Consider the following 25,800-nt stretch of genomic DNA (forward strand, 5'->3'; position numbering starts at 1 on the left):
ATGGGAAGTTTACGTCACTGGCACAGAAGTTCTACAGATGTTTTCTCATCGCTTCTCAATTAATAATCCCTCAAGAATCACTTCCTTGAAACTGGGAGTGATGGTGGTTACTTTGCACACTCCACATCAAAGAGGATATTACAATAATTCAACTGTTCTCTTTATTAACTGAAACCTCAGAGCAGACCGATGCAATTCTAGTTCCTCTAATCACAGAGTGTAAAATGGGTGATATCTAAGTGGCTGCCCAGTAAACCCCCGCCTGATTGCCCCTTCATAGACTTCAACGGAAAGTAAAATCGAGCGTAGTATTTTACACCATCGCCATAAGTTAACATTAACACCATGTGTGTTCCCATTGGGTGAGTAAAACACCCACGGAGGGAAATCAACAATAGGCCTGATGTCCTTCATTATGATGAGGAATTCCACTCAATATCACAACTCCTGCCACATTTTAGTCCACAGACGTTCTGGTCTCGCTGGAATTGGATGAAATCTGAATGAGCTTCTCTGGAGGATTTGAGATATTCAAAAACGGATCAGATATTTAACAATCACTAACACGTTCAATGAGTTTTCTCCAGTGTTGGGGAAGTATCTGTTGGTGTGTTCCAGGGTGGCGGGGTGCAGTGAGGGACAGTTCAGGATGGACTGTGAAACAGTGTCTGTTGATGTGTTCCAGGGTGGCAGGGTGCACTGAGGAACAGTTCAGGATGGACTGTGAAACTTAACCATGCGCTATGACAGAAACTCATTCGACTGTTTCCATTATTTAACTATTTTAATGATCAGGTTCACCGGAGATTTGAACATTTTCATGAACTCCTCTCTGAATTTAGTCTGGGTCACTCCATAAATACAGGTGTTGGTGCAGCAACTCAGGAGCTGGAGCATGTTTCCACTTTCCTGGAGAATGAACTTTGGATCATTGAAACCCGAGATCTTATAATCGTTCGTAATTCGCACATACAGGAAATTTACAACATAGGCCACCCATAACAGGATGAAACTGCCCGAGATGGTGAAGAGTAAGAACAATGGACCTTTTCCGGCTCTCCAGCTCTGGGTCACTCTGATTCTCTCCATTGCTGTGGGCCCGGAGTCTCCTGCGTGCTCTACTGGCCGCTAGAATGTGTCTGACGGTCAGAGCATTGAACAGTAACATCAGGAGGAACGGGGCACAGGGGTTTAAAATACGGTCAATCCAGTCAAACGCCGTCCATAGAAGTTCAGTATAAAAACTTTGCTTAATGTTGCAGTACCACGGGACACCGTTAATTATATACAAAGGCTCATATACAAAGTACCAGGGGATGTTTTTTACGCAGCTCACGGCACAGATCGCTCCTATTACAATCGCAGCCGTTCTCTCGGTGCAATATTTTGTTTTCAGCTTCTGGCAACAAATGGCCACAAATCGATCTAAGGTGAAAGCGACCGTCAGCCAGACAGAGCTGTCCCTGGCTGCATAGATTACAGCGATTTTTAGGCTGCAGACTGGAGTGATAGAGAGGAAAAGAACTGGAAAATAAATAACACTGATCCGGTTTAATATCACAGCGGTGATAATAACCAGAAGATCCGTCACCGCCATGGACACCAGGTACCGAGTGACACATTTGGAGAGACCGCACCTTCCTCGGTACAGGGTCACAATCGTCACCAGGTTAGCTGTGGATGGAAAAGAACAGGTGACTAAAACAGTGTTTTACTCGAAAGTTCTCACTCGTTACCTATGGACTCAATTTGAATTTAAATAAAATTCATCATCCGACATAAGAACTGGGTGAGTTTTTGCTTTTACCGCCGTGCAGTCGTGGTTCTAACAACCGATTTTACAATTCCACTGAAGCGTCGCCTGATCACTCACTGAGGCTCACCACTGATGTCCCTCTGGAGCGGATCCCTAAACGGAGCTAGGCCCCAACTGATCTGTTTACGAGGAAGGTGACCCTGACTGGTAGGTCGCTGACCATAGCCTGACATAGCCCTCATCAGGAACAGGATTCTACACAATGATCATGCATTTGCCGGGCGGAGTGAACTTCCGGAAACAAAGAGACCAGACGAGCCAGTGACAGTGACAGGAGTGAGGGGTGGAAAGTGCACGGGGTGTTGAGCAGCGCTGGCTGAGAGGAGGATGAGAGAACCAGGTTGGAAGAGCAGTGTCAAAGCCAATCGCCAGATCAAGATCCAGAGAACTTAAACAGAAAGAAGAAATGGCCACAAAAGAACAGCAAGGATTTCGGGAAATAGGCCGGATGGTAGGGTCGATGCAGCTTACTAACTAACTAAATAACTAACTAAATAACTATTTGATGTTCATTAACTATTACCAACAGCTCATTGGCATGTTACGTGTCTTCAATAAATAATATCCATTAAATGCAAAATATTTCATTTATTATTACATCCAGTTCCCAATATTATAAGTTTTTGATATCAGCCCGCTCTGTAGGTATTTAGTGAATTGAGTATATCTGCTGGGCGGAAATGGAGCTAGTAATCATTGTAATCACTTTAGAAATTAATTCGTTATTTGATGATTAAACCAGGTCAATGTTATAGCTGTACATTAATGAGTAATGAATTACTTTCCAAAGCCCGTGCCGTGTGACGCCTCTCAGTTTTAATGGGAATACACGGAATCAGGCGCAATATTTCCGGAGTGTCTTTCAGAGACATCAAGGGGTTGGTCTCATGTGAATTGAGATGGAGATTTTTGTCAAAACATCAGGAGCGCTGCCTGATCTTCAAATAGCGTCTGAGGATTCTTAAGGGGCACCTGACTCAACGCAATAGGGAAATGAGGCTGTGATCTTAACATCTCATCTGATGAATAGCAGCTCTGACAATGCCGCTCACCATCAGCAGTGCACTGGACGGCCTGCCAAGATTGGAAGTTCAAATCCCGGAGATCCAGGCTGAGAGACTTCTCTCTGTGTATACAGATTAGCGTGTAATCCCACCATCACTCTATTGTTATAGAGGATCGTCCTAGATTGGGAATTCAAATCCCGGCGATCTACACTGAGATCCTGCTATCTTAATGCTGTGACGGTGCCAGTCAGCCCCTTTCCTAGCCTCTAGATGGCACCTTCACTTGTTTGGATTTTGTTTGTGTCCTGTGTTAATTCTTAATGGCCTGTTAGCTGTTCATGGGTTTCACCTGGTTTTCTTGGTATATAAGTTCTATGGTTGTTTCACTCAGTGCTCAGTCCTCACTAGGGTGGACCAGGGAGTTAGTCTTGACAATGTCCTCTGTCTTGACTAGGTGCTCTGTGTGACTAGCCTTTGCCCTATGGCAGCTTGCCTTCACAAGCTGGCTGCCATAGTTCTCTCGAGCTATGTATCTAAGTCTGTGTTCTAGTTCTCTCGAGCTATGTATCTAAGTCTGTGTTCTTGTCTCTGGATTTAAGATGTATTTAAGTCTTGTTCTGTTAAGTTGCTTGTCTTGGTAAGGTGCTGTTTGGACTAGCGTGTTGCTATGTGGGAGCCGTTGGGATCTTGTCTTGAGCTTTGCATTGATAAGCCGATTACCCTTGGGGTAGCTTGTCTGGAGTTTAGCCTCGGCAAGCCGGTTGCCCCTTGTGGTAGCTTGTCGCAAGCTCAGTATAGACAAGTGGGCTTCCTCATGGAAGCTGTCCGGAGTTCCTATCTTGACTAGCTGTCTTGTAACTTGTCTCTAGTTCTTATGTATGCTTGTTGTGTTTCTGTCTCGAGTTCTCTTGTCTCTAGTTCTTATGTATATTGCTGTGTCCCTTGTGTTAATCTAGTTATGTGTAAATCTAGTAAAGTTCAAACAAAGTACGGTATATGTGTCTCTTGTCTGGTTTCTGCACTTGGGTCCAGAACCTACCTTGCCCGGAGAGCACGGCCTCGTATTTATACGGCCCCATGGCTCCCCAACCCTGACAAATGCACAAACAACAATATATTTTCACCATCATTCTGTTGTTATGGAGGATCGCCCTAGATTGGGAACTCAAATCCTGGAGATCTACACCGAGATCCTGCTGTCTTAATGCACAAATAGCAATGTATTTCCACCATCATTCTGTTGTTATACAGGAGAGCCCTAGATTGGGAACTGAAATCCTGGAGATCTACACCGAGATCCTGCTGTCTTAATACACAAATAAGAATGTAGCCCCACCATCACTCTATTGTTATGGCAGGTCAGCCTGGATTGGAAACTCAAATCTCGGAGATCTACACTGAGATCCTGCTGTCTTAATATACAACCGACAATGTAGTCCCACCATCACTCTATTGTTATGGAGGAACGCCCTAGATTGGGAACTCAAATCCCGGAGATCTAAACTGAGATATTGCTGTCTTAATACATAACTAACAGTGTACTTCCACCATCACTATTGTTATGGAGAGTCAGCTTGGATTGGAAACTCAAATTCCGGAGTTCTAGGCTGAGATTCCTCCCTCTGAATACAGGGATTGTAGTTCCACCATCGCTCTACCAATTATGCTACAAATAACCTTAATATGGAGAAAGGCTCAGGTGCCCGAGAGTTGCCGGCACCTTTGGAACCGCCCGGCTTTGCATCAGAGAAGGGAAGAAAACTGGAAAAATGTTGCAATTAAGTGATAATGCCGCGAATAATAGAAAACCAACACAACATTCACAATCTGAACAGTTATCCCAGTTTTCCAGGGTATATTGTGTTACATTTAAAAAGTTTAAAACGTTCTGTAGTTAACACCAGTGGAAATAATTGACGTGAAGGGACAAGAGGAAATGATTTAAACTGAGCCCAGGTTAAAGTAGGCGACCGCTCCTTGGAACTTTTAATGAATGGGGATAAAGGAAGCATAAAATATGTTGAGATATTAGCCTCGATAGTCCTTCTGATTCCGCTGATCACCAGCCACAAGCAGTGGCTCTACTGCCGAGTGGGTGATAGCAGAAACTGCGGGCGGTCCCGGAACCACCGAATGATCAGACACAGTTCAAAATCTTAGTGTTGGACATGGATGGTGAGCCGTGTGTTCCGCCCTGTGACCTTTCCCACTCCCAGTCTAATAAAAATGATCGGAGTGAAGTGAGACACAGTTTAAAATGTTAGTGCTGGACATGGATGGCGAGCCGTGTGTTCCGCCCTGTGACCTTCCCCACTCCCAGTCTAATAAAAATGATCGGAGTGAAGTGAGACACAGTTTAAAATGTTAGTGCTGGACATGGATGGCGAGCCGAGTGTTCCACCCTGTGACCTTCCACACACCAAGTTTAGTTAAAATGAGTGGAATAAAGTGAGACACAGTTCAACATGTTGGTGTTGGACATGGATGGAGAGCCGTGTGTTCCACGCTGTGACCTTCCCCACTCCCAGTTTAATTAAAATGATTAGAATGAAGTGAGACACAGTTCAACGTGTTGGTATTGGACATGGATGGAGAGCGGGGTGTTCTGCCCTGTGACCTTCCCCAATCCCAGTTTAATTAAAATGATCGGAGTGAAGTGAGGCACAGTTCGAAATGTTGGTGCTGGACATGGATGGTGAGCCATGTGTTCCGCCCTGTGACCCTCCCCACTCCCAGTCTAATTAAAATGATTGGAGTGAAGTGAGGCACAGTTCAACGTGTTGGTGTTGGCCATGGATGGTAAGCGGTGTGTTCCGCCCTGTGACCTTCCCCACTCCCAGTCTAATTAAAATGATCGGAATGAAGGGAGACACAGTTCCAAGTGCTGGTGTTGGACATGGATGGGGAGCGGTGTGTTCTGCCCTGTGACCTTCCCCACTCCCAGTCTAATTAAAATGATCGGAGTGAAGTGAGGCACAGTTCAACGTGTTGGTGCTGGACATGGATGGCGAGCGGTGTGTTCCACCCTGTGACACTCCCCACTCCCAGTCAAATTAAAATGATCGCAGTGAAGTGAGACACAGTTCGAAGTGTTGGTGTTGGACATGGATGGTGAGCGTTGTGTTCCACACTGTGACCTTCCCCATTCCCAGTTTAATAAAAAGGATCGGAGTGAAGTGAGACACAGTTCAAAATGTTAGTGCTGGACATGGATGGCGAGCCATGTGTTCCACCCTGTGACCTTCCCCACTCCCAGATTAATTAAAATGATCGGAGTGAAGTGAGACACAGTTCGAAATGTTGGTGTTGGACATGGATGGACAGCGGTCTGTTCTGCCCTGTGACCTTCCCCACTCCCAGTCAAATTAAAATGAACGCAGTGAAGTGAGACATTGTTCAAGGTGTTGGTGTTGGACATGGATGGTGAGCGGTGTGTTCCGCCCTGTGACCTTCCACACTCCCAGTTTAATAAAAAGGATCAGAGTGAAGTGAGACACAGTTCAAAATGTTAGTGCTGGACATGGATGGCGAGCCGTGTGTTCCACCCTGTGACCTTCCCCACCCCCAGTTTAATTAAAATGATTAGAATGAAGTGCGACACAGTTCAACGTGTTGGTGCTGGACATGGATGGTGGGTGGTGTGTTCCACCCTGTGACGTTCCCCACTCCCAGTGTAATTAAAATGATTGGAGTGAAGTGAGACACAGTTCGAAATGTTGGTGTTGGACATGGATGGAGAGCGGTCTGCTCTGCCCTGTGACCTTCCCCACTCCCAGTGTAATTAAAATGATCGGAGTGAAGTGAGGCACAGTTCGAAGTGTTGGTGTTGGACATGGATGGTGGGCGGTGTGTTCCGCCCTCTGTACTTCTCACTCCCAGTCTAATAGAATGTAAACCACGAAGACTTATTTAGAATCTCACGGCAGCACTCGGCCTAAAACACAGGGGAATATAATAATCCCATAATATTAATTATATTTGAATGTAAAGTTTAAAAATTTCTCTATAGCTGCGCCTTAGACAAGAAATGGGCAGTGAGTGAGCAGTATCGATTGAATCAATAGCAGAGATGGGTGGACTCTGTACCAAGGAAACACGTTACATCACCAGTTACACGGCGACAGCAGCGAGACAGCTCAAAATGATCGGTTAAATGAATCAGTGATCGCAGTGACTTACCCGGGACACCAAAAGCTGCAAGGACAGGATAGTAAATGGCGTAGACTGGCCCCGTAACTTGTCCGTGCATTTCCCCGGATTTTCTATCAGGTCGCTTCGAGTGTAGACGAGGCTCTGAATGTGCTGTGTGAAATATTCGACGGTCCCTCATTTATAGTTGTTGGAAACCTCCAGTGACACAATTAGGCCCAATCACCATTTATGTTAATTACAGTTATTTGAACAAACAGATGACGTCACTCGGGTTCACGTCTTTGTTTTAATAACAATGGATGGGTGTTTCATAATATAGTAGAAAACACCCAAATTCCACAATGATCGTTTCATCCAGCGCTTGAGAAAACAATCGGCCCCAAAGGTCCCCCCGGGGGTGGGACAGGAAACTCACTCATTGTTCTTGTGCTGATTTCGGACCAAAGGCCCCGGGGCCGGAACAAGAAACTCACTCATTGTTCTTGTGCTGATTTTGGACCAAAGGCCCCGGGGCCGGAACAAGAAACTCACTCATTGTTCTTGCTGCTGATTTCAGACCAAAGGCCCCGGGGGCCGGAACAAGAAACTCACTCCTTGTTCTTGCTGCTGATTTCAGACCAAATGCCCCGGGGGCCGGGACAAGAATCTCATTCATTGTTCTTGCTGCTGATTTCAGACCAAATGCCCCGGGGGCCGGGACAAGAATCTCATTCATTGTTCTTGCTGCTGATTTCAGACCAAATGCCCCGGGGGCCGAGACAGGAAACTCAATCATTGTTGTTGCTGCTGATTTCTGACCAAAGTCTCCAGGCTGTCGGCTTCCGGTTAATCAGAGAATCATGGAAATTTACAGCACAGAAGGGGGCCATTCGGCCCATCTTGTCCGTTCCCTCCGACAAAGAGTTCTCCACCCTAATCCCACTCTCCAGCACTTGGTCCGTATCCTTGTAGGTTAGGGCACTTCAAGTGCATATCCAAGTACTCTGTAAATGTACTCAGGCAGTGAGTTCCAGACCCACACCACCCTCTGGTTGAAAACATTTCTCCTCAACTTCCCTCTTAACCTCGGAACAATTACTTTAAATGTATGCCCCCTGGTTATTGACCCTTCTGCTAAGGGAAAAAGGTCCTTTCTATCCACTCTATCTAGGCCCATCATAATTTTATACACCTCAATTAGGTCTCCCCTCAGCCTCCTCTGTTGCAGTGAAAACAACCCCAGCCTATCCAATCTTTCCTCATAGCTAAATTTCTCCAGCCCAGGCAACATCCTCGTAAATCTCCTCTGCACCCCCTCTAGGGAAATCACATCCTTCCTGTAATGAAGTGATCAGAACTGCACGCAGTATTCTAGCTGCGGCCTAACTAGTGTTTTATACTGTTTTAGCAAAATCTCCCTGCTATGTTATCTATGCTAATAAAGGTAAGTTTCCCGTCTGCCTTCTTAACCACCTTATCTACCTGGCCTGCTACCTTCAGGGATCTGTTGACATGCATGCCTCTGATCTTCTGCACTTCTCAGTGTCCTACCATTTATAGTGTATTCCCTTTCCTTGTTGGCCCTCCCCAAATGCATTACCTCACACTTCTTCAGATTGAATTCTATTTGCCACTGTTCTGCCCACCTGACCAGTCTATTGATACCTTCCTGCAGTCTGCAGCCTTCTTCTTCATTCTCAACCACACGGCCAATTTTTATATCATCTGCAAACTTCATAATTATACTTCCTAATTCAAGTCGAAATGATTGATACCACAAAAAGCAGAGGACCCAGTACTGAGCCCTGCGGAACCCCACTGGAAACAGCCTTCAAGTCACAAAATCACCCTTCATCCATCACCCTTCATCCATCACCCTTTGTTTCCTGCCTCTGAGTCAATTTTGGATCGAACTTGCCACTTTCCCTTGGATCCCATGAGCTTTTAATTTCGTGACCAGCCTGCCCTGCGGGACCATATCAAAAGCCTTGCTAAAATCCATATAAACTACATCAAACACACTACTCTCATCGACCCTCCTTGTTGCCTCCCCCCAAAATTCAACCAAGTTAGTCAGACACGATGTTCCCTTGACAAATCCCTGATTAATCCGTGTCTTTCTAAATGAAGATTTATCCTGACCCTCAGAATTTTTTCCAATAATCTTCCCACCACCGAGGTTAGGCTGACTGGCCTGTAATTACTCGGGCTAACCCCTTCTCCCTTTTTAAACAACTGTACCACGTTAGCAGCCCTCCAGTCCTCTGGCACCACACCTGTAGCCAGAGAGGATGGGAAAACGATGGTTAGAGCCTCTGCTATTTAATCTCTTACTAAGGACAGAATTAGGCTGAACTGAGATGCTCTCTGGCACTAACAATCTATGAGAGATCAAAAGCAAATACTGCGGGTGCTGGAAATCAGAAATAAAAACAGAAAATGATGGACATACTCAGCAGGTCAGGCAGCATCTGTGGAGACAGAAACAGTGTTAACGTTTCAGGTCGGTGACCTTTCATCATAATTGGATAAAGTTAGAGCTGTAACAGATTTTAAGCAAGTGCAGGGGCAGAGAAGGGGGAGGAGACGAAATAACAAAATGGAAGGTCTGTGAGAGGATGGAAGGCAGGAGAGATTAAAAGACAAAAGAGATGATGGTGGAAGGCAAAAGGAACTGGTAAGGGGACAAGTAAAGAAACAAAAGGTGGCTCCAGAGGAGGTGTAAATGTCAACAGAAGAGTCATTACCAGTTCCTGCTTTCCGATGCAATGAAAGCAGTGGCTTTGACCTGAACTTGTTGAATTCGATGTTGAATCCAGGAGATTGAAAAGAGGCGTCTTTGCTGATGTTTTTTAATAGATAAATTACCAGAACACCAGGAGAACTGCCTTCTATTTCTCGAATAGTGCCATAGGATCTTTTACATCCAACCGAGAGAGGAGATGGGGTCTTGATTTAAGTTTCTTCTGGAAGACATCACCTCCGACATGCAGCACATCCTCAGTACTGCGCTGGAGTGTCTGCCTCAATCATGTGCGCAAATCTCTAGAGTAGGAATACAACCCGCAACCTTCTGACTCAGAGGTGAGATTGTTACCACTGAGACAAGGTTGAAACTGAATGAATCCTTCATTGTCTCCTTTACACTGTATTCCCGAGGTTTCTCGGTCTCTTCTGAAAAAGTTACAGTGGACGAGCGTGGGAACCGCCAAGAAAATTCACTTCAGTTGCCTTTAACTTTTTTTAATAATTGCCTATGACTTCAGCAAAAATGATAAGAATATGTGATTTCGCATTTAGTGTAGAGTCATGGGCGTTGTCCACCACACGTCACCATCCCAGTCCTCACAAGGTGACCAATTGCACAGGACTAGAACTGCGTCACCTGGAGACGCTTGAGATTGACTTTCTCGATCAGGAGACACCTGATTTCAGCGAAAACGCTCAGACCGGCCGACAACATAATTGTCAAAGATTCTGGAGCTGTGACCAGGGAGGGCCGCTGGACTGGTGGGATTGAAAGAGGGTGGTAGTTGGAGAGCATGGTTGCATGATGTTTGGTGTTTTAAGGAGAGGATGGGGACAGCACGTTTGAAGGAGTCAGGATGCTCCCTGTGGAAAGAGAATCATTGACACTATCACCCAGCACCGGGAAAAGAGAGTGGAGCTGAGCGGTATTGAATTCAATGCACTGGAATCTATGGAGCAGAAGGTGGGTCGGATGGAGGAAATGAATGGGGAGGAGGCATGAGAGAGATGTGCGGTAAACCGTGAAAAGACAGGGTCGGTGTGTACAGTTGGTAAGAGTGGGGGGAATAGGCGGCAGACGGGGAGCTGGAGGTCGAAGGAAGGGTAGAAGGCCGTTGCAAACATGCTCCGATGTTGAAGATAATGACATCCATGAGGTGATTGAGACATCTCGGGATGTAGTTGGTGAATTGAAAGAAGGCCACCGACCATAGATCCAATATGAACACATTTTCAATGACCCATTCCGTTTGACAATCCCGGACCTGTACTGTGTGAACGCGGTTTTGTTCTCCCCTTGTCTCCTGCTGGCGATGCCTTGTGCTCAGTCCGGTTCCATGATCACCGGAGGAATTCCCGCCCCTTCCACCACCCGTACCTCACCAACGTCGCTACTCTTCATGTATGGCGCTAGTCAGCGAGGCCTAGAAATTCGTCTCAGCGGTGGCGCACAACGGGCGGTATTGAACCGGCCACCTGTTATACGCTGTGCCTGAAATTCAGAGTGGACAGAGTATTCTACCAGTAGAGCGGGGAGTCACAGCTGAGGGTTATCCTGCCTCCAGCCGATGCTCACATACAGGAATTTTCCAACATGCGGGTCCCTGGAGAAAGATTGGCAACGTTAACTTTCAAGATTTTTCCTGCTAAATGACCAGGGCGATTCTGGTTATTTTTAACGCCCATTCTGTTGGCTCAACGGATATCCCTTAACTGAGCATTTGCTAGAGATAGGGGTCTTATTTTTAGTTTAATCCTCTAACAGATAAGGTTCTTAAACATTGAAAATTACGTGTATTATGTTCATTAATCATACAGTGCATGCAATAATATTTAAACATGCAATTACAAGCCAGGACTTACAACCACACCTGATGATTGTTGCTTCTGAAGTCAAACGCGTTGCAGATGTGAGCTCAGTATCTTAGGTCATTGCGAATTCAGATCCTCATTACAAACAGCAAATGATTGTGAGTCCAGCAAGAATAACTTCCATGTGATTCTGGCCCGAGTGGTTTTAAGAACATAAGAAATCGAGCAGGATTAGGCCATACGGCCCCTCAAGCCTGCTCCACCATTCAATAAGATCATGGCTGATCATCGAGCTGAACTCTACTTTCCGGCCCGATCTTCATATCCCTTGATTCCCCAAGATTTATAAATCTATCTATCTCAGCCTTGAATATACTCAAAGACTCAGCATTCACAGCCCACTGGGGCAGAGAATTCCATAGATTCACAACCCTCTGAGTGAAGAAATTCCTCCACATCTCGGTCTTAAATGGCCGACCCCTTATCCTGAGCCTTTGCCCCCTAGATCTAGACATTCCAGCCAGGGGAAACAACCTCTCAGCATCTACCCTGTCAATCCTCTTCAGAATGTTGTATGTTTCAATGAGATCATCTCTTATTCTTCTAAACTCCAGAGAGTATAGACCCATTCTACACAATCTCTCATCATAGGACAGCCCTCTCATCCCAGGAATCAATCTAGTGAACCTTCGTTGTACCGCCTCCAAGGCAAGTATATCCTTCCTTAGATAAGGAGACCAAAAGTCTGCACAGTACTCCAGGTGTGGTCTCACCAAGGCCCTGTACAATTGTAGCAAGACTTTCTTACTCTTATGCTCCAGCCCCTTGCAATAAAGGCCAATATGCCATTTGCCTTTTAAGCATCAAGCTTGAACATAAATTGAATAATAGCAGTATTGTTTTTATACAACCGTTATACAGTATCACATTAAATGACAAGTAATTAATACAAATTATTTACCTCGCAGATTTCAAGATGCTCAAACTTGAATTTCATCCGTTACCATCAACTCAATGGATTTCAGACTGTTCTGAGTGCTAAATCTTTTGAAGGGAACAGGCTCTACCTTCATACTATTGGCTACCTTGGGCTGCATGCACACATATTTGTTCTTATCTCCTAGTCATTAATGCCACCCTTATGCTGACACTGTGTTAACTTGTTTCAGAAGTGCCACATTCTGTTGCTCCATCATCCTTTATCTCGGTTGTATAGCAATTTGTTCCTCTCAGGAGTGCATAGGACAACGTGCATGTACAGGTCTCCTTATGGCCTTGTGGGCCTCCATAGTTCTGATTGCCTTAGCATTCTTTCAATTTCACCAGTTGTTGTGATGTGTTGGTGACTTAGAACTGCTCTCCTTAGCTTGATGACTGATTCTATGGCTCAGCTCCTTTTGTTCCCAAGGTGATGATAAAGCTTTGTGTAGCAGCACCCTTTTTGCTAAATGCCAAAAGCTAGGTGAGACAGTATACCTGACCAGGAGCTAACAACTGTAACCGCCTTATATTGTTGTTATTGGTAGCTTTATTCTTGTTCCATAGTATTGCTAATCCACCAAGTGAAACCTTTAAACATAAGAGTGTCTATATTTCTGTATCAGGATAGTAACAGACTTCAGGAGTACAGAGACAGTCTGGTGAAATGGTCTTTTAGCTGGCAGGATATGTTGAAGAGGCTACTAAAAATGCATACGTGATCCTTGGCTTTATCAGTAGAGGCTTAGGGTACCAAAGCAAGGGCGTTCTACTAAACCGTTATAAAACACTGGTCTTAAGCCCAGCTGGAGTATTGTAGCGAATTCTGGGCACCGGACTTTAGGAAGAATCTCAAGGCCTTAGCGCGGGTGCAGAGAATCCGAAACTAGGGTCCTAAATCTATACTAAGGAAACTACGAATGTATGAGGAGGGAGTTGGCTATGATAGACTGGGGAGCTTCATTAAAAGGCTTGACGGTGGATAGGCAGTGGCTAACATTTAAGAAACGAATGCATGAATTGCTACAGTTATACATTCCTTTCTGGCGCAAAAACACAAAAGGAAATGCGGCCCAACCATGGCTAACAAAAGAAATTAAGTATAGTATTAGATCCAGAGAGGAGTCATATAAAGTTCTAGAAAAAGTAGCAAGCCTGAGGGTGGGAGCAGTTTAGAATTCAGCAAAAAAGGACCAAGAGATTGAATAAGCGGCGAAAAATAGAGTATGAGAGTAAACTTGCAAGGACCATAAAAGCGGACTGTAAAAGCTTCTACAAGTATGTGAAAGGAAAACGAATACTGAAAACAAATGTAGGTCCCTTAAAGTCAGAAACAGGGGAATTTATAATGGGAACAAAGAAATGGCAGAGCAATTAAACATATCTTTGGTTCTGTCTTCACAGAAGAGGCCACAAATAACTTCCCAGAAATGCTAGGGAACCAAGGGTCTACTGAGAAGGAGGAATTAAAGGAAATTAGTATTAGTAAAAAAATAGTGCTGGGGAAATTAATGGGACTGAAAGCCAATAAATCCCCAGGGCCTGATAATCTGCATCTCAGAGTTCTAAAAGAGGTAGCCATGGAAATAGTGGATGCATGGGTTGTCATCTTCCAAAATGCTATAGATTGTGTAACAGTTCCTGCAGATTGCAGGGTGGCAAATGTAACCCCACTATTTAAAAAAGGAGGGAGAGAGAAAACAGTGAACTACATACCGGTTAGCCAAACATCAGTAATAGGGAAAATGCTAGAGTCTATTATAAAGGATGTGATAACAGGACACTTTGAAAATATCAACGGGATTAGACAAGCTCAACATGGATTTATGAAAGGGAAATCGTGTTTGACAATCCTACTGGAGATTTTTAAGGATGTAACTGGTAGAATAGATAAGGGAGAACTAGTGGATGTGGTGTATTTGAATTTTCAGAAGGCCTTTGATAAAGTCCCACATAAGAAGTTAGAGTGCAAAATTACAGCACATGGGATTGAAAATTGGTTAACAGACAGGAAACAGTGAGTAGGAATAAATGGGTCTTTTTCGGGATGGCAGCCGCTGACTAGTGGAGTACCACAGGGATCAGTGCTCCGGCCCCAGCATTCACAATATATATCAATGATTTGGATGAAGGAACCTAATGTAATATTTCCAAGTTTGCTGACGACACAGAATTAGGCGGGTTTGTGAGTTGTGAGGTGGATGCATAGAGGCTTCAAGGCGATTTAGATAAGTTGAATGATTGGGTAAGTACATGGCAGATGCAGTATAACGTGGATAAATGTGAAATTATCCACGTTGGTAGGAAAAACAGTAAGGTAGGATATTATGTAAATGGTGATAGATTGGGAAATGTTGATATACAAAGGGACCTGGGTGTCCTTGTACACCAGTCACTGTAAGCAAACATGCAGGTGCAGCAAGCAGTTAGGAATGCAAATGGTATGTTGGCCTTCATTGCAAGAGGATTTGAGTACAGGAGCAAGGATGTCTTACTACAGTTATAGAGGACTTGGTGAGACCACACCTGGAGTACTGTGCGCAGTTTTGGTCCCCTTACCTAAGAAAGGATATACTTGCCATAGAGGGAGTGCAGCGCAGGTTCACAGAAACATAGAAACATAGAAGATAGGAGCAGGAGTAGGCCATTCGGTCCTTCGAGCCTGCTCCACCATTCAATGAGATCATGGCTGATCATTCAAATTCAGTACCCTGTCCCTGCCTTCTCCCCATATCCCTTGATCCCTTTAGCCTTAAGAAATGTAGCCAACTCTTTCTTGAATATATTTAATGAACTGGCCTCCACCGCCCTCTGTGGCAGAGAATTCCACAGGTTCACCACTCTCTGGGTGAAGGAATTCCTCCTCATTTCAGTCCTAAATGGCTTACCCCTTATCCTTAGACTATGACCCCTGGTTCAGGATTCACCGGACATCAGAAACATCCTTCCTGCATCTAGTCTGTCCAGGCCTGACAGAATTTTATAGGTTTCGATGAGATCCCCTCTCAATCTTCTAAACTCCAGTCAGTATAAGCCCAATCGACACAATTTCTCCTCATAAGTCATTCCTGCCATCCCAGGTATCAGCCTGGTGAATCTTCGCTGCACTCCTTCCATGGCAAGGACATCCTTCCTCAGGTAAGGCGACGAAAACTGCACACAATACTCAAGGTGTGGTCTCACCAAGGCCCTGTACAATTGTAGCAAAACATCCTTGTTCCTGTACTCGAACCCTCTTGCTACGAAGGCCAACATACTATTTGCCTTCTTAACCGCCTGCTGCACCTGCATACTTACCTTCAGCGACTGGTGCACAAGAACACCCAGGTCTCTTTGCACTTCCCCTTCTCTTAATCTATTGCCATTCAAATAATAATCTGCCTTCCTGTTTTTGCCACCAAAGTGAATAACCTCACATTTATCTACATTATAGTGCATTTGCCATGTTTCTGCCCAACAACCCAACCTGTCTAAATCGTACTGGAGTTTCACGACATCCTGTTGACAGCTTACCCTCCCACCCAGCTTTGTGTTGTCTGCAAATTTGGAGACATTACATCCAATTCCCTCGTCCAGATCATTAATATATATTGTGAACAGCTGGGGTCCTAGGACCGATCCTTGCGGTACCCCACTAGTCACTACCTGCCACTCGGAAAATGACCCGTTTATTCCAACTCTTTGATTTCTGTCCGCCAAACATTTCTCTATCCAAGTCAATACCTTGCCCCCAATCCCATGTGCCTTAATTTTAAGAACATAAGAACGTAAGAAATAGGAGCAGGGGTAGGCCAATCGGCCCCTCGAGCCTGCTCCGCCATTCAATAAGATCATGGCTGATCTGATCCTTACCGCCAATCTACTATCACAGAACCATCTCCTGAATCTAACAGAATTAGACACACGAAATAGGAGCAGGATCAGGCTGCACGACCCCTGGGCCCGCTCCGCTAACCACGGGGCCATGTCCGATCCGAACCTACAGTCATGTCCAAATTCCTGCCCCTCCCCTTAACCCTTTATTCCCTTTACTTCTAGGAAACTGTCTATTTCTGTTTTAAATTTATGTAATGATGTAGCTTCTACAGCTTTATGGGGCAGCATATTCCATGGACCTACCACCCTCCGAGTGAAGTAGTTCCTCCTCATCTCAGTTTTGAAAGAGCAGCCCCTTATTCTAAGACTATGCCCCCTAGTTCTAGTTTCACCCATCATCGGGAACATCCTCCCCGCATCCACCCGTTCCAACCCCTTCACAATCTTATATGTTTCAATAAGATCGCCTCTCATTCTTCTGAACTCCAATGAGTAGAGACCGAATCTACTCAACCTCTCCTCTTTTGTCCATCCCCTCATCCCTGGGATTAACCGAGTGAACATTCTTTGTACTGACTCGAGAGCAAGTATGTCTTTTCTTAAGTATGGACACCAAAACTGTATGCAGTATTCCAGGTGCGCTCTCACCAATACCTTGTACAACTGAAGCAATGCCTCCGTATTTTTATATTCTATCTCCCTAGCAATGAAAGCCAACATTCCATTGGCCTTCTTAATCACTTGCTGCACCTGCATACTAACCTTTTGAGTTTCGTGCACCAGGACCCTCAGATTTCTTTGCACTTCAGTACTTTCCAGTTTCTTGCCATTAAGATAATAACTTGCTCTACGATTTTTCCTGCCAAAGTGCATAACCTCACAATTTCCAGTATTGTATTCCATCTGCCAAATCTCTGCCCACTTACTTAGCCTGTCTATGTCCCCTTGCAGGTTTTTTATGTCCTCCTCACTCACTACTTTCCCTCCCATCTTAGTATCATCTGCAAACTTTGATATGCTACACTCGGTCCCCTCCTCCAAATCGTTAACATTGATTGTAAAGAGTTGGGGACCCAGCACTGACCCCTGTGGAACACCACTAGTTACTGATTGCCAGTCTGAGAATGAACCATTTAACCCAACTTTCTGCCTTCTGTTAGATAGCCAATCCTCTATCCATGCCAGAATATTACCCCCAATCCCGTGGTTTTATATCTTAAGCAATAATCTTTTGTGTGGCACCTTGTCAAATGCCTTTTGGAAGTCTAAATACACTACGTCCACTGGTTCTCCTTTATCCACCCTATATGTTACTTCCTCAAAGAACTCCAGCAAATTTGTCAAACATGATTTCCCTTCATAAAACCATGCTGACTTTGTCCTGTTCAATTATGATTATCCAAATGTCCTGTTATTGTCTCCTTAATAATGGACTCCAATATTTTACCTACCACAGATGTTAGGCTAACTGGTCTATAGTTTCCAGCCTTCTGTCTACTGCCCTTTTTAAATAAGGGCGTTACATTAGCAGTGTTCCAGTCTGCCGGGACCTTTGCTGAATCCAGGGATTTTAGGAAAATTATTACCAATGCATCCACAATCCCTACCGCCACTTCCCTCAAGACCGTAGGATGTAAGCCATCAGGTCCAGGTGATTTATCCGCCTTGAGTTCCATTATTTTACCGAGTACCACTTCCTTAGTGATTTTGATCGTGTTTAGCTCCTCCCCCCTATAGCCCCCTGTTTGTCCAGTGTTGGGATATTCTTAGTGTGTCCACTGTAAAGGCTGATACAAAATATTCATTCAGTGTTTTTGCCATCTCCATATTTCCAACCATTAATTTCCCGGTCTCATCCTCTAAGGGACCAACATTTACTTTAGCCACCCTTTTTCTTTTTATATAACTGTAAAAACTCTTACTATCTGCTTTTATATTTTTTGCTAATTTACTTTCATAATCTATCTTCCCTTTCTTAATCAATCTTTGTTATTTTTTGCTTCCTTTTAAAGTTTTCCCAATCCTCTATCCTCCCACTAGATTTGGCTACCCTATATGCCCTTGTTTTTAGTCGAATACTATCCTTAATTTCTTTACTTAGCCACGGATGGCTGTCTATTCTTTTACACCCTTTTCTTTTCAGTGGAATATATTTTTTTGGAAGTTGTAAAATAACTCCTTAAATGGACACCACTGATCATGTATCGTCTTACCCTTTAATCTATTTTCCCAATCCACTCTACCAAATTCCGCTCTCATACCTTCATAGTCTCCCTTATTCAAGCTCAGCACGCTTGTTTGAGATCCAACCTTCTCACCCTCTAATTGAATATGGAATTCAACCATGTTATGGTCACTCATTCCAAGGGGATCCTTTACTGGGACATTTTTAATTAATCCTGTCTCGTTACACAGGACCAGATCTAAGGTTGCTTGCCCCCTGGTCGGATCAGTTACATACTGCTCAAGAAACCCATCCCTAATACACTCAATGAACTCATCCTCAAGGCAGCCCTGCCCAATTTGATTTGTCCAATTAATATGATAGTTAAAATCTCCCATAATGATAGATGTTCCCTTTTTACAAACCTCAACTATTTCCTGATTGATACTCCGTCCAACATAGTTGCAACAGTTCGGAGGCCTATAGACTATGCTCACTCGTGTTTTTTTCCCCTTATTATTCTTACCTCCACCCAAACTGTTTCATTACCCTGATCTTTTGACCCAATATCATTTCTCTACAGTGATTCCTTCCTTTATTAACATGGCCACCCCACCTCCCCTTCCTTCCTGCCTGTCCTTCCTGATCGTTAAATAACCTGGTATGTTTAATTCCCAGGCATTGTCACCCTGCAGCCATGTTTCTGTAATGGCCACAAGATCATACCCATATGTAGTTATTTGTGCCATTAACTCGTCTATTTTGTTACGAATGCTACGTGCATTCAGATAGAGAACTTGCAAATATGTTTTGTGACACTTGGTTCCTGCTTTTGCCCTTTTTATTACTTTACCTTTTACTCCATACCTTCTGCCCCTTCCTGACCTGCTCTGTTGTCATTTTTATTATTTGCTCTCTAGGAACCTCCTCCCCACTAGTTAGTTTAAAGCCCTCTCTACAGCCCTAGTTATATGATCCACCAGGACTCTAGTCCCAGCACTGGCCAAGTGAAGCCCGTCCCAACGGAACTGCTCCCTCCTGCCCCAGTACTGGTGCCAGTGTCCCAGGAAGCAAAACCCATTTCTCCCAAATTCACTCGTGGCTCAGGTAATAATCCAGAGATTATTAACCTTGAGGTTCTGTTTTTTAATTTGACCCCTAGCTGCTCATACACCTTTAACAGTACCGGCTTCCTAGTCCTATCTACATCGTTTGTACCAACATGGACCACGACAACTGGATCCACCCCCTCCCACTGCAAGTTTCTTTCCAGCCCAGAGGAGATGTCCTTAACCCTGGCACTGGGTAGGTAACACAGCCTTCGGGACTCTCGCTCTCAGCTGCAGAGAACTCTATCTATCCCCCTAATAATACAATCCCCTACCACTACAACATTTCTATTTACTCCCCCTCATGAATGGCCCCCCGTTCCACGGTGCTGTGGCCAGGTTGCTCATCCTCCCTGCAGTACCTGCTCCTGTCCCCACAGGGAGTAAGAACCTCGAACCTGTTGGTCAAGAGCAAGGGCTGCGGCTCCTCCAGCTCTACCTCCTGGATCCCCGTACCTGCCTCTCTCGTAGTCACACCGTCCTGTCCCTGACCATGGGATACATCTGAATTACTTAACTTCATAGGTGTGACCACCTCCTGATACGCAGAGTCCAGGTACTTCTCCCCCTCCCTGATGTGTCGCAGTGTCTGAAGCTCAGACTCAAGCTCTTCAACACAGAGCTGGAGTTCCTGGAGCAGCAGAAACTTGTCACAGACGTAATCACCGTGAGCCTCAATGGGGTTCACCGGCTCCCACATCTCGCAACAGTAACACATCACCTGCTCCATTCTATGTAATTAATTACATTTTTTATTGTTAGTTATGGACACCGTCTGCCCGATGTTAGATGCTAGTATCCCCTTTAATTAAATGGACTTAAATTAAATCAATCCCTCTAATTACACCAGTTAAATGGTTTACCAACAGTCACTCTGCACCAGAAAGGCCTTGGAACACCACAGCAACCTTAAAAACTATAAACCACAGACTTAAAGTTTTAAAACGAGAGAAATACTCCAACCAATCGCCTACATGTTTTGTGGTGATGTCACACCTTGAATACTATTTACCTCTCTCCTTGCCTAATATTGGAGATTGGTACGCCTACCTGAGCCTTTGGGGCCTCTTGTATTCGCTCTGCCATGCAGCTCTGCCTCCACCCGCTGCCGCACTGAGGCCTACCTGAGCCTTTGGGGCCTCTTGTAGTCGATCTGCCGTGCTGCTCCGCCTCCACCCACTGCTGATGCTGCACTGAGGCCTACCTGAGCCTCTGCGGCCTCTTGTAGTCACTCTGCCGCGCTGCTCCGCCTCCACCCGCTGCCGATGCCGCACTGAGGCCTACCTGAGCCTCTGGGGCCTCTTGTAGTCACTCTGCCGTGCTGCTCTGCCTTTACCCGCTGCCGATGCCACACGCTAATCTCTTACATGGGACCTTATCGAAAGCCTTCTGAAAGTCCAAATACACCACATCCACTGCTTTTCCCTTATCTATTTTACCAGTTACATCCTCAAAAAATTCCAGTGGATTGGTCAAGCATGATTTACCTTTTGTAAATCCATGTTGACTTTGTCCGATCCTGTCACTGTTTTCTAAGTGCTCTGGTATTACATCTTTTATTATAGACTCCAGCATTTTCCCCACTACCGATGTCAGGCTTACCGGTCTATAATTCCCCGCTTTTTCTCTACTACCTTTTTTGAATAGTGGGGTAACATTAGCTACACTTCAATCCATGGGTACTGTTCCAGAGTCTATCGAGTTCTGGAAGATGACCAGCAATGCATCTCCTATTTCTAGGGCCACTTCCTTAAGTACCCTGGGATGTAGATTATCAGGCCCTGGTATTTATCAGCCTTCAGTCCCATCAATTTTCCTAACAAAATTTCCCTCCAAATACTGATTTCTTTCAGTTGCACCATTTCATCAGACCCTATGTTCCCCGACATCTCTTGGTGGTTACTTGTGTCCTCCTTTGTGAAGACAGAACCAAAGTATGTATTTAGTTGGTCAGCCATTTCTTTGTTTCCCATTATAAATTCCCCTGATTCTGACTGCAAGGGACCTACGCTTGACTTCACCAATCCTTGTCTCTTCACATATCTATAAAAGCTTTTACAGTCAGTTTTTATGTTCCTTGCAAGCTTACTCTCATATTCTATTTTCCCTTTCTGAATTAATCCCTTTGTCCTCCTTTGTTGAATCCTAAACTGCTCACCATCCTCAGGATTATTGCTTTTTCTGGCCAATTTATATGTCCTCTCCTTGGATCTTATGCTTTCCCTAATTTCCCTTGTTAGCCACGGTTGAGTCACTTTTTGTTTTATTTTTATGCCAAACTGGATGAACAAATTCTGTAGCTCATCCATTCGGCCTTTGAATATTTTCAATTGCCTATCCACCGTCAACCCTTTGAGTGCCAATCCCCAATCAATCCTACCCAACTCGCTCCTCAGACCATCGTAGTTTCCTTTATTTAAATTGAGGACACTAGTCTCTGAGTCAACTACTTAATTCTCCATCTTAATGAAAAATTCGATCATATTATGATCGCTCCGACCCAAGGGGCCTCATACAACAAGATTGCTAATTAATCCTTTCTCGTTACATAATACCCAGTCTAAGATGGCCTGATCTCTGGTTGGTTCATCGACATATTGGTCCAGGAAACCATCCCGTAAACACTCCAGGAATTCCTCCTCCACAATATTGTTACTAATTTCATTGGCCCAATCTATATGTAGACTAACAGGGGAGCCCGGCATTGCCAGGGCAATTTTGGGCCACGTGGTCTCCATGCCCCTGTGTGTCCCCACTCTCTGTCCTTCTCCCCCTCTCCTTGTGCTGTCCTCTCCCTGCCTCGCTCCCTCCCCCTCCCCCTCTCACCTCCCCCTCCCCCTCCCCTCCCCCACCCCCCTCCCCTCACCTGCCCCCCTCCCCCCTTCCCATCACCTCCCCTCTCCCTGCATAGCACCTGAGGCCCGGTGCCATTCTCATAGTGGCCGTGCGGAGCCTAGCGCTTGAGGTGCGGCCGGGTTGTCGGGCAGAGACGGACCCGAGCTGAGCTTCCTCGCGGATCGCGCGGCTGACAGGCGGCTGCTGCCGCTCCCACGACCGCTGTGTGTGTGGTGCGGTTGATGGTCGGCCGCTGCCGATGACCCACCCGCTGTGTGGAAACTCACCTGCCACTGCCGGAGTCGGAATGTGGGGGTTACTTTGGCTGGTGGTGTCGCTGTGGGGATGAAGAAAATGGCGGCGAAGATGAAGGAGACTGGAGCATTAGGTCCCGCCTGTGAAGCACTGATTGGTCAAGCATCAGGTGAGTGAATTGCAGGATTGGTTAACCAGCACGTCACTGAACGCTAATGAGCGGTAGGATTGGTCAAGCGCTAATGAGTGGATTTTTGAGTAATTTTGAACGTTTTTTGTACACTGTCCAAACAATTGTTGTGTGCCTAAAAAGTAAATATGCCTACAAGAGTCCCCTAACGATAAGCTTTCTTTTGATAAAACGTATGTGTTGGTACGCTCTATAACATTTGATTGTATAGCCGGACAGCCAGACAGAGAGACAGAGAGACAGAGAGACATACTCTAAAATATATATAGACTGGCTGGGTGGGCCCCGCGGTGTGAGGACAATTTTGGTGTGCGCGGTCTCCTTGTCCCTGTCTGTCCCCCCTCTCGGGCCTGGTCAATGTGTGGGCCGGAAGCCTGGGACTGGATTTGGGCTGTCGGCAGTTTCCAGGGCTTTTTGGGGCCTGGGAATGTGTGGGCCAGAAGACTGGGACTGGATTTGGACTGTCGGCAGTTGGAGAAACCTAGTCCCATTTTGCATTGTTTTTTAAGCTAAACATTTCTAGTGTTTAATACCTTCAAAGATGAAAGTTAAAGTACTTATAAAACATTTTTGGTAAATGTTTTTGAATAAAAATAAGATACTAACCTCGACGAGCATATTTTTAGGTTGAGGCAATGGGCTTTGTAGCTTGAGGCAATGGCTGCCAGATTCCTGAGATGAAAACGATTAGTACCGCCCACACACATACCGATTGGTCAACCATCAGGTGACTGAACTGTAGGATTGGTCAATCATGACGGCACAGGATTGGTCGACCTTGACGTCAGTCAATCAATGCTAATGAGTGGATAATGAGTGGAATTTTGAAGGTTTTTTGTATAATGCGCGAACAATTTACCGAAACGTAAATATGCTTATGACCGTTCTGGAATGGTAAGCTTTCTTTGGACGTAACGCATGTGTAGGTACGCTCTATAACCTTCGAGTGTATTGCCGGACAGACAAACGGAAGGAACAGCTTTATATATATATAGATAGATAGACTAGCTGGGGGTGCCCGGTGGTGCCGAGGCTTTTTTGAGGGCTTGTTGTTGTTGGAAGAGAGAGAGGGAGCGAACGGGGGGAAGAGAGAGAGGGAAAGAGAGAGAGAGAGAGTGAAGGAGAGAGAGAGAGAGGGAAGGAGAGAGAGAGAGAGGGAAGGAGAGAGAGAGGGAAGGAGAGAGAGAGGGAAAGTGAGAGAGGGAAGGAGAGAGAGGGAAGGAGAGAGAGGAAAGGAGAGAGAGAGAGAGGGGGAAGGAGAGAGAGAGAGAGTGAAAGGAGAGAGAGATAGAGAGTGGGAAGGAGAGAGCGATGGGGTGAGAGAGAGAGAGAGATGGGGGAAGAGAGAGAGAGAGACTGGGGGGAGAAGAGAGAGAGAGAGACTGGGGGGAGAAGAGAAAGAGAGAGAGATTGGGGGGAGAAGAGAAAGAGAGAACGATTGGGGGGAAGAGAGAGAGGCAGGGAGTGTGTGTGAGAGAGAGAGAGAGAGACTGGAAGTGTGAGACAGAGAGAGACAGAGTTTGAGAGAGAGAGACTGGGAGTGTGAGGGAGAGAGAAAGAGAGATTGGGAGTGTGAGACAAAGAGAGACTGGGAGTGTGAGAGAGATTGGGAATGTGAGCGAGAGAGACTGGGAGTGAGAGAGAGAGACTGGGAGTGTGAGAGAGAGAGAGAGACTGGGAGTGAGAGAGAGAGAGAGACTGGGAGTGTGAGAGAGAGAGAGGGAAAGTGAGAGAGGGAAGGAGAGAGAGGGAAGGAGAGAGAGAGAGAGGGGGAAGGATAGAGAGTCAATCAATGCTAATGAGTAGATTAAACAATGCAAAGAAACCTACTTGGAACATTGGAACAAAATAACCAAAAGCAAAAGCAGATTAGAATGTTACCGGGCCCTAAAAAGAGAATATAAACTGGCAGACTATCTCTCGACCATCAGAGACACAAAACAGAGACAGACCCTCACCAGGTACAGACTAAGCGACCACCAACTGGCAATTGAAAAAGGAAGATACAAGAAATCCTGGCAGCCTAGAGAGAATAGAATATGTGATCAATGTCTGGCCAGCGAGGTTGAGACAGAGGTGCATTTCCTCCTAAAATGCGAAAAATTCAACACAACAAGAAACATAATATTTGACAAGCTCAGTCAAACAACCCCAGATTTCAAAGAATTGGATGACCTGTCAAAATTAAGATTAGTCCTGGGAGAAGGAGACAGACCATACCTTGGTGCCAAATATGTAACAACATGTCACAACCTGAGGACTGTTTAAAATTAATACTGAATGTACCCAACGATGTTCAACGACTGTTTAAATTAATATTGTTTAAACTAATATTGTATGTACCCAACGAAGGTCAAAATTGTTTGACACCTACAGAAAGTTGGAAAACCGTACTTTTTGTTACGTAAGCTTTGGCAATATGGTTCCCTGTAAACTTTCATGCCAATAAAGCATTTGAATTGAATTGAATTGAATTGAGAGAGAGACTGGGAGTGTAAGAGAGAGAGAGAGACTGGGAGTGAGAGAGAGAGAGAGAGAGAGAGACTGGGAGTGAGAGTGAGAGAGAGAGAGACTGGGAGTGAGAGAGAGAGAGACTGGGAGTATGAGAGAGAGAGAGAGACTGGGAGTGAGAGAGAGAGAGAGAGAGAGGGACTGGGAGTGAGAGTGAGAGAGAGAGAGACTGGGAGTGAGAGAGAGAGAGACTGGGAGTATGAGAGAGAGAGAGAGACTGGGAGTGAGAGAGAGAGAGAGAGAGAGAGAGAGAGGGACTGGGAGTGAGAGAGAGAGAGAGAGAGAGACTGGGAGAGTGAGAGAGAGAGAGAGACTTGGAGTGTGAGAGAGAGAGAGAGAGACTGGGAGTGTGTGTGAGAGAGAGAGACTGGGAGTGTGAGAGAGAGAGGGAGAGAGAGACTGGGAGTGAGAGAGAGAGACTGGGAGTG

General features: G+C 45.3%; 2 pseudogenes across 1 annotated transcript in view; one reads left to right on the top strand and one right to left on the bottom strand.

The window, feature by feature from the left end:
• LOC147119745 (uncharacterized) overlaps positions 1-25,800 on the top strand; it is a 420,036-nt pseudogene that overhangs the window by 124,549 nt on the left and 269,687 nt on the right. The gene's annotated exons all lie outside the window — the stretch shown is intronic.
• LOC147119747 (putative G protein-coupled receptor 139) lies at positions 772-7,118 on the bottom strand (annotated as a pseudogene).

Source organism: Somniosus microcephalus, chromosome 4 (genome assembly GCF_052327205.1).
Source record: "Somniosus microcephalus isolate GS21.2 chromosome 4, FLI_Smic_1.0, whole genome shotgun sequence".
Classification (NCBI taxonomy): Eukaryota; Metazoa; Chordata; class Chondrichthyes; order Squaliformes; family Somniosidae; genus Somniosus; species Somniosus microcephalus.